We start from the raw sequence: 13,149 nt of genomic DNA, 5'->3' as shown, positions 1-13,149 counted from the left end.
GGAATTACTCTGTTTATAGATTCTTTCTTTCCAAGATGGACTAGTGGAGTTTCTGAGCAGCAGCTACATCCTCCTTTCACATCATCAGGTTTTATAAGGTTGCCTTTAGCCCTCTGAGTGATCAGATCTGCCTCACAGTCTCTCATGGGAGCTGTTGATCTCGACAAAATGGATCTTGAGTAGCTAATTTCAAACAACTGAGGTGGCAAGGAGGGATCTCTTCCTTGGTTCTTATATGTATTTTTTTAATCGGAGAGCTGGAGAAGCAATGTCAAGGTCAGGATAACTCACCCTGATGTTGTCACTTGTCAGGGATTGTGCTGGATTCTGACTTAGGTTCTGCCATCAAACACAGAGTGCCCTGATCCTTAGAGGTAGAGGCAGCTCTTCAGCCTATGGGGTAAGTAACCAGGGAATGGAATTCTCACCATAGCATATTTTCTATGCTAAAAGTTTTACTGTAAGATTTGGACCACCTTCTTTCTTTTTTTTTTGAGATGGAGTTTCACCCTTGTTGCCCAGGCTGGAGTGCAGTGGTGCAACCTCAGCTCACTGCAACCTCTGCCTCCTGGGTTCAAGCGATTCTGCCTCAGCCTGCCGAGTAGCTGAGATTATAGGCGTGCACCACCACGCCTGGCTAATTTTTTTTTTTTTTTTTTTGGTATTTTTAGTAGAGTCGGGGTTTTACCATGTGGGCCAGACTAGTCTCGATCTCCTGACCTTGGGTGATCCACCCGCCTCGACCTCCCAAAGTGCTGGGAGTACCGGAGTGAGCCACTGGACCTGGCCTGGACCTGCTTCTTTCTTTCTCTTTTCCTTTTTTCCAGTAGCAGCTTAAAATTGGTGCCTTATTTAGACACAAGCAAAAGGATAGTAGCCCAGCTTTGGAAATAGGTGTGAGGTCACATATGATTTTCCTAGTTTCTCTTCTCCCTTCACTTTTTGCTCTCTTGATAGTATGTTAATTGTATTCTGTCTCTGAATCTTTTTTCCCCATTTCTTTGGCAGACATTTTTACTTGTCTTTGAAGAGTAGGGGAAGAGCTGTTTTTAGGACTCTTTAAAAGGTACAGTATGGATGACGGTCTTGGCTAATGGTAACCAGATCCATGGAGCTGGGGTCAGCGTGAGCTGGAATGTGTTCAAATTAGAAAAGCACTGGCGCTCAGTGGCAGGAATACAAGTGACTGCAAAGTATTAAACACATCTGCAAAGGGATACTGACATCATCCTCAGAATCTGTGGGAAATACACATAGCGTGTAGACCCATTCCTCTTTGACCCTATAAAGATTCTTTAAAGAGTAATACCTTGAGTGGTTTTCTAGCCAGCTTGCCTGCTCATTTATCTTTGAGGACAACATGACTCAAGCACCACAGGCCTCAGAGATGAATGGATTCTGCATTTGAAAGTGCTGACGCTGAGAGACCGGGTCTTGGTGGACCCCAAGAGGTCTGCTTTTCCTCTACTCATTGTCCCTACTGTTCCTGGCAGCTGGCATTGCTATTTAAATGGGTTGTTCTTTGCTGTTTTAAGTTGTTTGGTAGTGGTGTGTCAGGATTTGGGTTTTCTGAATACTTTCCCAGCTGGTTACTTGAGTGGTGGTTAGGGAGGAGCTGTCTTGGGGCTGTTCTGGAGCTGTTGAGGTTGGGTGTCTGTCTGGATTCTCACAGCTCATGTTTTGAGGAGAATGCTGCCTTTGGTGGTGCTGTGTATGGCTCTTTTTTTTTTTTTTTTTTTTTTTTGAGACAGAGTCTCACTCTGTCGCCCAGGCTGGAGTGCAGTGGCATGATCTCAGCTCACTGCAAGCTCTGCCTCCCGGGTTCATGCCATTCTCCTGCCTCAGCCTCCTGAGTAGCTGGGACTACAGGCGCTCGCCACCGTGCCTGGCTAATTTTTTGTATTTTTAGTAGAGACGGGATTTCACTGTGTTAGCCAGGATGGTCTCGATCTCCTGACCTCGTGATCCATGTGTGTGGCTTTTTAGATGTGGGTGCAGGTGAGTTGGGGGAGTTAATGAGATCATTTTTAGGTGTTTTGTACAAAGTAGTCTGCACTACAGGATTCATTGTGACTTTTTTCCTTAACCTGCACATACTTCTCTGCTAGACTTTGCTGTCTTTCTCCTGCCTTTGATTTTCCCAGCTTCTCTTGGTTGAATTTACATAAGGGCTCTGCTATGGTTTAAATGTGTTGGAAGTTTATGTGTTGGAAACTCAATCCTCAATGCAACAGTTGGGATGTGGGGCCTAATAAAGAGAGCCCTCATGAATGAATTAATGTTATTGTGGTAATAGTTTAGTAATCACAGGAGTGGGCTTATTGTAACAGAGTTGAGTCCCTTTTGTTTTCTCCCACTCTCTTGTCCTGCCATGGGATGATGCAGCAAGAAGACCGTCACCAGATGCAGGCCTTTCAACCTAGGACTTCCTAGCCTCCAGAACTGTACAAAATAAATTTCTTCCTTTCCTTTCCTTTCTCCATTCTTTTCCTTCCCCTCCCTCCCCTCCCTCCCCTTCCCTTCTCTCCATTCCCTCCATCCCTCCTTTCCTCCTTCCCTCCTTTTCTCCTTCCCTTCCTTCGTTTCCCTTTCCCTTCCCCTTCCCTTTCCCCTCCTTCCTTTTTTCTTCCTTTCTCTCTCCTTCCTTACTTCCTTCATTCATTCCTTTTTGTAAATTATGCAGTCTGTGGCATTCTTTTATAGCAGCATGAAATGGACAAAGATGGCTCCATTTTCAAGAGCAAGCCGTTTTGTAGTTTCTGAGCCAATTATGACTGCAAAGGAAGTTCTATAGGTAGCCTCAGATCCATCACCTAGGAAACATGCTACCAAGCAGACCTAGGATCTAGGATTTGATCAAGTGTTGGGCAACATGATACCTCTGCAATTTAGCACCTGTCTATATATCTCCAGTTGGCTCAGCTTATCAGGGCTAAAACTACCCCTCATATCCTAGTGTCTCTTGTAGGCAGAAGCCTTTCCTAAACCCTAAGCTGCTTAGCTCACATTCTGTCTTGTGCTTTTTTTGGGAGGGGGTTCAAATATACACAAAAGAAATAAGATGAACCTCCATGTATCCAATCCCCAGATTAAACAGTTATCTCCATTTTGCCAGATTTGTTTCATCTTATTCAATCTCCCTAAAAATTTGTCGGTACAGGAAAAACTGGATACATACCAAATTCTCCACCCTACCTCCTATTTTAAGTCACTTTTCAGAGTAATGAGTTAGTGACCTAGTAACCTCTACTCTAGTGACCAATAGTTTTTTTCCTGAATATCATTGTGAACTCATAGATTATTGTTTGCATTTGATGTATTTTAGACCATTGCAGTTATTATTTATTAATTGTTTTGGATGCATACATTGTCTCATTTAGGTTAATAATTATCTCTTCAAGTTGACTCTCATGTCTTTTTGATGTGATCTTTTTGGACTTTGATGGCTTCATTGCTTTCTAGCATAAAAGATGTTCCATGATCTGTATACTGCACCATACAAGAAGTCAGCCATTTCTGTAGGGAGCCTTGATTCCTTTTAGTAGAGAACACAGTTTGGGCTGTTGGTCTGAATTACTTTTGTGAACCTCCTCTCCTGAGACTACAGCATGCATCAGTGCTTATAGCCAGTATGGAGCTCTTGCTGGGCACCAACAGATCTCCTAAAACTGCTATGTAGCTCTGCCTCACTCTTAAAAAGATTGATCTCTTGAGAGTTTTGTGCTCTACCCCCAGATGTGGTCTTTCTTGTTCTGAAGCTTTTGCTTCAATCACCCTGAATTTCACCAGTCCTATGCATGCCATGCCTTGGATTGCAAACCTGCCCTCACTGAAGCCAGTTTCTCTGGTTAGAATCATTGCCCCAACCCATGCCTAATACTCTAGTAAACAAGGTCCTTCCTGGGCTTAGGTTAACGGTCACGCAGGACCATGCTTATACTTCATTATATCAAATGGGAGATCCAGTAATTTATAGCCTATTATTTCTGCAGTCTGGGGATGGCTTTGCATAAGCTTTGCTGAAGCAGATTTTATTACATTAGAAGAGAACATAGCTTGTTGCATCCAACACTGGAAGCTTTTAGATGCTAATAAGGAGGTCATGTAAACGTCATGGAATGACTCTGGAATCCATTCCCCTCCCTACCAAGCAAGAATAATGACATTCTAGGTTGACCTCTTTTTATTTCCCTTTGATTTTGAGTAATAAATTCCCTCCTTGCTTTCTATCTGAACAGTTTGGGAGTCTGTATTCCCTAGAAAGACTCTGGTCACATACCCATCAGATTAAATTAGGTGAAACCTCTTTGGCATTAATGAATGTTGAAGGATTTCAAAGGGCTAATGGAAATTGTTCTAGAAGGAACAATTTACATTCTATTGATGAGATCATCCTGAATCTCTTAGATTATTTTATACAGCAAACCAGCCAGCATTGGGTTTTCTTTGCTAATAGATGACAAGTAGAATGTAGACACTTGGAATCTATGGAGAATCCCTAAGTTGCATTTTAGCCTCCGTGTTATGTCTCTTTTCCTAACCCTTTTACCAGAGCTGATCATGGGAAATAGATTTGTATGACTTATCTTCGTGCCTCCTCCCTTCATTCTTATAGAAAGTGATAAGTACTGCCTGCCAGGTAAAATCTTGGTGGCAAAATCCAAAGTCAAATCCAGAGTTATAAGCATAGCCCCCACCCAAATAGCTTCCAAAGAAAAGAAAGAGGCCAAGTGTGGTGGCTTACACCTGTAATCCCAGCACTTTGGGAGGCTGAGGCAGGCAGGCCACCGGGTCAGGAGTTCAAGACCACCCTGGCCAACATGGTGAAACCTTGTCTCTACTAAAAATACAGTGAGATTGCGTCACTGCACTCCAGCCTGGGTGGCAGAGCAAGACTGTGTCTTGGGGAAAAAAAATGAAAAGAAAACGAGTGTTGTGCAAAATCTTGCTTCATTTCCTTAAAATTGGGTACTTACTGAGTTATTGCATTAGATTTGTGCTTTGTGGTAGTTGTTGTACTACTGTTGATTGATTTCATTCTGTATTCATGGAACACCAACAATGTTCCTGGTACTGTCCTGATCACCTGAGATAAAAAGATAAACAGGAGTTGGTCCTTGCCACTTAGAGCTCAGAGTCTACTACTGGGAGAGTGTGGGAAGGTGTGATAAGAGCTATAGTGATCTTGCCACATAATTTGCATTTGTATCTTAAAGCCAGTGGGAAGCCATGGAAATGTTTTAAGCAGGAGAGTGACACGATTCAATGATTCATTTGTGTTTTACTTTTTCTTTTGAGATGGTGTCTCACTCTGTCACCCAGGCTGGAGTGCAGTGACACAGTCTCGGCTCACTGCAATCTCCGCCTCCTGAGTTGGAGCGATGCTCCTGCCTCAGACTCTGAAGTACCTGGGACTACAGGCATGTACCACCATATTTAGCTAATTTTTGTATTTTTGGTAGAGATGGGGTTTCACTGTGTTGGCCAGGCTGGTCTCAAACTCCTGATGTTAGGTGATCTACCCGCCTTGGCCTACTAAAGTGCTGGAATTACAGGCATGAGCCCCTGCTCCCTGCGTACTTTTTTCTTTTTTTGAGACAGAGTCTTGTTCTGTTGCCCAGGCATAAATGCAGTGGTGCAGTCATAGCTCACTGTAATCTCAGACTCCTGGGCTCAGTGATTCTCTTCCCTCAGTCACTCAAGTAGCAGGGACTACAGGTGTGCACCACCACACACTGCTAATTTTTTTTTTTTTTTGAGGCAGGATCTTACTCTGTTTCCCAGGCTGGACTGCAGTCGCATGATCATGGCTCACTGCAGCCTCACCCTCCTGGGTTCAGGTGATTCTCCTGCCTCGGGCTCCCAAGGTGCTGCAATTACAGGTGTGAGCCACCATGTTTGGCCCCATTTGTATTTTTGAAAGGTGACTAGTGATAGTGAAGATACCAGTGAGTTGAAGGGAGTGAGATGAGAGGCAATAACAGTTCAGATAACAGATATTTTTTGAGCCCCTGCTAAGTTCCAGGCACATATCTAGGTCCTGGGAACTAAGGGAGAATGAGTAAGTCAGTCTCTGTTCTCGGGGAGCTTCCATTCTAGTGGTGGTGTGGTGGTGGGGAAGCAGGCTATGTACATGCAACAAATGATATTTTTTCAGATGGTGATAAGTAATTTGAAGAAAATAAAAAGAGCTGTGGGAGTTATGGGCGTTGGAATGGGTACTGACCTATTGGGGTGGGCAGTGAAGACCTCTCTGAGGAGGTGACATTTGAGCTGAGGCAGCTCGAAGAAGATCTGGTCAAGATCTGGTCTGGTCCTGCTGGGTAGAATATCAAGGGCAGGGACCTGAGATGTTAACAGACTTGGCATAGTGTTGAAGCGCCATAAAGATGGTCAGGGTGGCTGGAGCATAGTAGACCCTGGAGGAGCAAGTAATATTCAGATGAGGATGGACCTTCTAGGCCATGGAAAGGAATCTGGATGAATTCCAGTGGAGTAAGAAGCATTGTGATTAAATCAGGGGTCGACAAACTACGGCCCATGGGTCAAATCTGGCCTGCTGCCTATTTTAACGAATAAACCATATTGGAACACAGTCTCACCCATGGGTTTACATATTGTCCACGGCTGTTTTTAGTGTTACAAGAGCAGAGTTGAGTAGTTTCAACAGAGAACATATGGCCCAGAAACCTAAAATACTATCTGGTTTTTATAGAAAAAGTTTACTGACTTCTGAATTAAATGATCTAATTTAAGTTGTGAGGAGGAGACACTCTGGATATTGTTTAGGGAATGAATTGTAAGTAAGAGTCAAGAGTATACCTGAATAGTTCATATAAGAAATAACTAGATTTTAGCCGGGTGTGGTGGCTTACTCATGTAATCCTAGCACTTTGGGAGGCTGAGGTTGACGGATCACAAGGTCAGAAGTTTGAGACCAGCCTGGCCAACATGGTAAAATCCCATCTCTACTAAAAATAGAAAAACTAGCTGGGCGTGGCAACGTGTACCTGTAATCCCAGCTACTTGGGAGGCTGAGGCAGGAGAATTGCTTGAATCTGGAAGGCAAAAGCTGCAGTGAGCTGAAATCAAGACACTGTACTCCAGCCTAGGCAACACAGCAAGACTTCATCTCAGGCAAAAAAAAAAAAAAGAAAAAACTAGATGTTTAGCCATCAGAAAACAAAGATCACACTGTTTTTATTCTGTTTTAAAACACCTAGCTATGCTTCATACTCATTAAATATTGTTGAATGAGTGATGAGATGCTGAATAGGGGGTGCCAGTGAATATGAAGGGAAAGTGAGTTTTTGAGAGTATTTAGGAGGTAAAATATCAGGACAGCTTATTGTTAACACAGTGAATAGAAATAGGAGGAGGGCAGAAGGAGGAGTGTAGGATGCCCTTCAGGTTTCTGGTTCAGGTATCTTGGTGCATGGCAGTGTCATTAACTGAGACAGGGAAAGTGGAGAAACAAAGAACATGTTGTCAGGGAGAAGGAATTAATCTTTGGACATAAGATGCTCAGGACATCCAGGTAGACATGTCTAAAAGGTAGTTGGAAAGACAGAGCTCAGTGACATGATATCTAGATTCATGGTAACCAGAATTCCAGAGTCATCAGCTAGTGTGGGCTCTCCTAGAAAGGGTGTGTGATAAGGAGGGCAGGGATAGATCTCATGTGGCATTCATTTCCAGTACATCTTGGATCTAGGGAGGAGGCAAAGGTCAACTAGCTGTGTGGACAGTTTGCATCACTCAGTCAGGTCATCCCATGACCATGGAATATTTTTTCTGCAGAACCTGATGGGCTTAAATGAAGGCTTGCCTTACCTAAACCTCTTTCTCTTAGTTGGGTTGACTGGGGCAGCTGTGGAGGCTTCTTCTAGGCTCCCTGCTAACATTGGAACATTTGTGGCCTTTTAACTCTGTAGGTGATTCACATTTGCATTTATCTTTTTATTTTTTAAGAGACAAGGTCTCATCTTGTTGTCTGGGCTGGAGTCCAATGGCACAATCATAGCTCACTGCAGCCTCAACCTTCTAGGCTCAAGTGATCCTCCCACCTCAGCCTCCCCAAGTAAGTGGGATCATAGGTACATGCCACCAAGCCCAGCTAATTTTTTAATTTTTGTAGAGGCAGTGTTTCCCTATGTTGCCCAGGCTAGTCTCGAATTCCTGGGCTCAAGTGATCTTCTTACCTTGGCTTTCCAAAGTGCTGGAATTGCTGGGTGTGGTGAGCCTGTAATACCAGCACATTGGGAGGCTGAGGCAGGCAGATCGCCTGAGCTCAGGAGTTCGACACCAGCCTGGGCAACATGGTGAAACCTCATCTCTACTAAAAATACAAAAAAATAGCCAGGCGTAGTAGCGTATTCCTGTAGTCCCAGCTACTCAGGAGGTTAAGGCAGGTGAATCACTTGAACCCAGGAGGCAGAGGTTGCAGTGAGCCGGGATCACGCCACTGCACTCCAGCCTGGGCAACAGAGCAAGACTCCAGCTCAAAAAAACAAAGTGCTGGGATTACAGGCATGAGCCAACATGTTTGCATTTATCTAGTTGAGGCTACACTTCTGCTGAAAGTGGTCTTAAAATAGTTGTAACCCAGGCTGGGGGCAGTGGCTTATGCTTGTAATCCCGGGACTTTGAGAGTCCGAGGCAGGTGGACCACTTGAGGTCAGGGGTTCAAGACTAGCCTGGCCAACATGGTGAAAATCCATCTCTACAAAAAATACATAAATTAGCTGGGCATGGTGGTGGGCACCTGTAATCTCAGCTACTTTGGAAGCTGAGGCAGGAGAATCACGTAAGCCCAGGAGGCGGAGGTTACAGTGAGCCAGGATTTCACCACTACATTCCAGCCTGGGCAGTAGAGTGAGACTCTATCTCAACAAACAAACAGAAACCTATAGTTGTAATCCTAGACCTGGATGCAAATCTACCCTCTTTACAAAAGTCCATTATGAAAAGCCAAGGATGAAATCAAACTGTAAAGGGAGCAGGGAAGGGGGACCACTGTCTTGCTCTTCCACACTCCTCATAGATTTTTTTAGCATATTGTCACACCTGCGCTGTTCATACATTTTTTAGAAGATGTGTTTTAAACATATTTTAACCGAGTCTTGCATATAACTTTCAAATTTTAGGGGCCCACGTGTTTTATCAGTTTTTCCTTTTTTTTCTTGAGACAGAGTCTCGCTCTGTCACCCAGGCTCTAATGCAGTAGTGTGATCTCCGATCACTGGCAGCCTCTGCCTCGCGGGTTCCAGACATTCTGCTTCAGCCTCCCGGGTAGCTGGGATTGCAGGAGCTCACCATCATTCCTGGCTAAGTTTGTATTTCTCGTAGAGATGAGGTTTTACCACGTGGCCAGGCTGGTCTTGATCGCCTGACTTCGTGATCCACCTGCCTCAGCCTCGCAAAGTGCTGGGATTTCAGGCATGAGCCACCTCGCCCAGCCAATCACGATTTTAAAAAACCACCATGGCCTAGTTAATGTTTATTAGCTCATCACTACTAATCACTGTGCACACTCACTTGCTATATCAGAGGCGCAAAACTGCCCAATTTCTTTTTTGAGATGGAGCCTTACTCTGTCACCCAGGCTGGAATACAGTGGCACAATCTCGGCTCACTGCAACTTCTGCCTCCTAGGCTCAAGGGATTCTCATGCCTCAGCCTTCTGAGCAGCTGGGATTACAGGTGTCTACCACCACACCCAGCTAATTATTGTATTTTTTAGTAGAGATGGCGTTTTACTATGTCAGCCAGGCTGGTCTCAAACTCCTGACCTCAAGTGATCCACCCGCCTTGGCCTCCCAAAGTGCTGGGATTACAGGGGTGAGCCACCGTGCCCGGCCTAAACTGCCCAATTTTAAAGGGATAATTGGGAAAACACTTGTTTAAAAAGGAAATGAAGGAGTTGCCATGACTGTACTTAGCAGTGTGAAGACCCTAGAAAACCTGTGTTAACTCCTGGAGGTTCACAGTCTACTGCCTCTTCAAGAGCCTTAGCAGACTTAGATGTACATGTTAGGAGACCAGGTCTGAAAGCTTCCCAGGATTGTCTAAACTTCTACAATAAGTTCCATGATGCCTAATGAGTAGTTCCACCTTTTCACAGTAGACATGCTATTGCTGCCTCCTTCCTTATCATGAAAAGAGCAGAAGATGCAGATGATATCTGAAGCAGGAAGACAAAGGGGAGACACTGAAATTGTCACCTACCTTTGGATGCCCCTCATGCCTCATGTTTCCCATTGAGCCTCACTTATCAGTGACACAGAGGGTGGTTTCTTTGCTCTCCCCTTTCCCTGTGGCTGCCTGGAAGTAGGGGAGGCACTTGCTGACATTATGTTGCTGTGGATTTGTTGAGGACAGGAACAGGAAGTTTTCCTGGTGGTGTATCTGTCACAGAATCATAGGGGTACTTTTTAATCTCACTGGCCTTGTGATTCTGTGACCCTGGTTATTATGTGTTAGTGTCAGCTTATTTGAAGGGGATACTCTTATTTTTTATTTAAACATTGCCAAAGACCATCATACTTTTTTTTTAAATTGAAACATTTTTGTATTATTTATTTTTTGGAGACAAAAGTCTCACTCTTTCATATGAACATGAAGGGACTCATAGTCCCTTCCCCTACAGTGTGTCTTTAGTAACATATCAATGAAGGGTCATGTCTGAATGAATTACAGAAGTTGAGGACCTAAAAACAGAAGGTCCCAGAAGCCAGGCTTTGGTTTATTTCTACTACTACATTTGCTATTGAAACCAAGCAGACGACTTCATTTCTCTCGGATTCAGCTTTCTCATGTGTCAGAATGGGAGAGGAAGGGAGGCGTTGGGTAAGTGTCATTCTGCTGTCTGTATTTCTAATCTGGCTAACACACGTGTGGCAAATACTTAGATTTATTGACAGCGGTTTCCTGTAGTGCTGTCTCGAATGATTCTGAGGAGGCTCAGCAAGAAAGTGTGTTTCAGTTGATTGGGTGTGTCCCTCATGGAGAAGGAAGCAAGGAGTGGGGAGCACTCACAGCATTCCCAGGGCGTTCGTGTCCATTATCTCAGTACCTGATGTTGACGTTTCCTTTCCTTATCAGAAATCCTGACTACTCTGTGTCTGATGACTCGAACTTACTGAGCGCTGCTTAGTTGCTTCATAGAAACCACCTGTCTTTGCACAGCTACCCTGCCTCTTGATGAGAATGGAAAGGCTACCAGGGACCACTGCTGTGTGGAGAATGGCCTTCAGTCATTTCTGCTTAGAACACAGAGGCCATTTTGACTAATAACATAACTCTGCTTTTGATTGAAAGTGTTAAAAATGGGCCTGGTGCAGTGGCTCACGCCTGTAATCCCAGCACTTTGGGAGGCCATGGCAGGCAGATCACAAGGTCAGGAGATCAAGACCATCCTGGCTAACATGGTGAAACCCCCGCTTACTAAAAATAGAAAAAATTAGGCATGGTGGTGTGTGCCTGTAGTCCCAGCTACTGGGGAGGCTGAGGCCGGAGGATCACTTGAATCCGGGAGGTGGAGATTACAGTGAGCTGAGATCATGCCACTGCACTCCAGCCTGGACAACAGAGCAAGACTCCTTCTCAAAAAAAGAAGTGTTAAATGTATCTTTTAAAAGTGCTTATCTTTTAGGCTTGTTCTTCAGATTTGCCAAATAGCCTAAGCAAAACGCCTTCAATATGAAGTGGATATTGCTCGATTGTAGGGAACTTGTCCATAATGTACTTGAGAATGCAGATACAAATAAAAGAATGTCTGTGTCAAATTTTATCTTCCACAAACCGTTCTCTTGCACTTTCAGCTCAAGCTGTTGGGCTCGCTGAGGCAGTAAAAGTACCATATTCTGCGTTTGAATCAAACCCCGAGTTCCTATATGTAGAAGGCTTGCCAGAGGGGATTCCCTTTCAAAGCCCTACGTGGTTTGGAATTCCATGACTTGAAAGAATCATCCATGGGAGTAATAAAATGAAGTTTGTTGTTAAAAAGTAATTTCTAAGCTGGGTGTGGTGGCTCATGCCTGTAATCCCAGCACTTTGGAAGGCTGAGGTGAGTGAATCACCTGAGGTAAGGAGTTCGAGACCAGCCTGGCCAACATGGTGAAACCCCATCTCTACTAAAAATACGAAACATTAGCCAGGCATGGTGGCTGGCACCTGTAATCCCAGCTACTCGGGAGGCTGAAGCAGGAGGATCACTTGAAGCTGGGAGGCAGAGGCTGCTATGAACTGAGATCACAGCACTGCACTCCAGCCTGGGCAACAGAGTGAGACTCTGCCTCAACAACAACAACAACAGTAAAAAAAGTAAGTTCTATTTGCCACTGAAGTCATTTCTGGAATTAAAACAATAAAATGACATTTCTACTAAAATGTTTTTCTAGCTAGAGGTGACAAGTGTGGCTGTAAGTCCTTCATGGAAAAGCCTGGCTCTGAGCTGCAGTCCTGGCACTCTCCATTGCCCCTGAAGTTCCCCATGCTGTCCACAGCCATCTTCATCAGTGCAAGAATAGTGACCACTGCCTCCATGGTGTTTAGAGGCACCATGGTGGCTCACAGTACACCTAAGTACTTGAATGAAGTCTAATTTGCTGGGTTTTATCTTCTCTGTTACTCCTGGGTCAATCTTGAGTGACTAAATATTGATGATTGAGTTTCTTTTCTTTTCTTTTTTTTTTTGAGGCAGAGTTTTACTCTCGTAGCCCAGGCTAGAGTCCAGTGGTGTGATCTCCACTCACTGCAACCTCCGCCTCCTGGGTTCAGGCGATTCTCCTGCCTCAGCCTCCTGAGTAGCTGGGATTACAGGAATGCGCCACCATGCCTGGCTAATTTTTGTGTTTTTAGTAGAGATGGAGTTTCACCAAGTTGGTCAGGCTGGTCTTGAACTCCTGAACTCAAGTGACCCACCCACCTCGACCTTTCAATGTGCTGGGATTACAGGCATGAGCCACCATACCCGGCCTGATGTGATGATTGAGTTTCTTACTATATCTATGTTTCTGCAGAATTTTAGTGGCTGAAGAAAATACACTAGTGTTAATTTTCTTTTTCATGAAAGAAGTAATTTATTCTTCATACAATTACTTGCCAGTCATGGGAAGGAAAAGTCAGGGTTTTTGTCCACAATGATAG

At 44.3% G+C, this 13,149-nt stretch overlaps 1 pseudogene; it reads left to right on the top strand.

The window, feature by feature from the left end:
- Positions 1 to 13,149, top strand: part of LOC129041366 (uncharacterized) — a 73,510-nt pseudogene that overhangs the window by 34,607 nt on the left and 25,754 nt on the right.

Source organism: Pongo pygmaeus, chromosome 6, assembly GCF_028885625.2.
Source record: "Pongo pygmaeus isolate AG05252 chromosome 6, NHGRI_mPonPyg2-v2.0_pri, whole genome shotgun sequence".
Lineage (NCBI taxonomy): Eukaryota > Metazoa > Chordata > Mammalia > Primates > Hominidae > Pongo > Pongo pygmaeus.
This window is presented reverse-complemented; position numbering and strand designations above follow the sequence as displayed.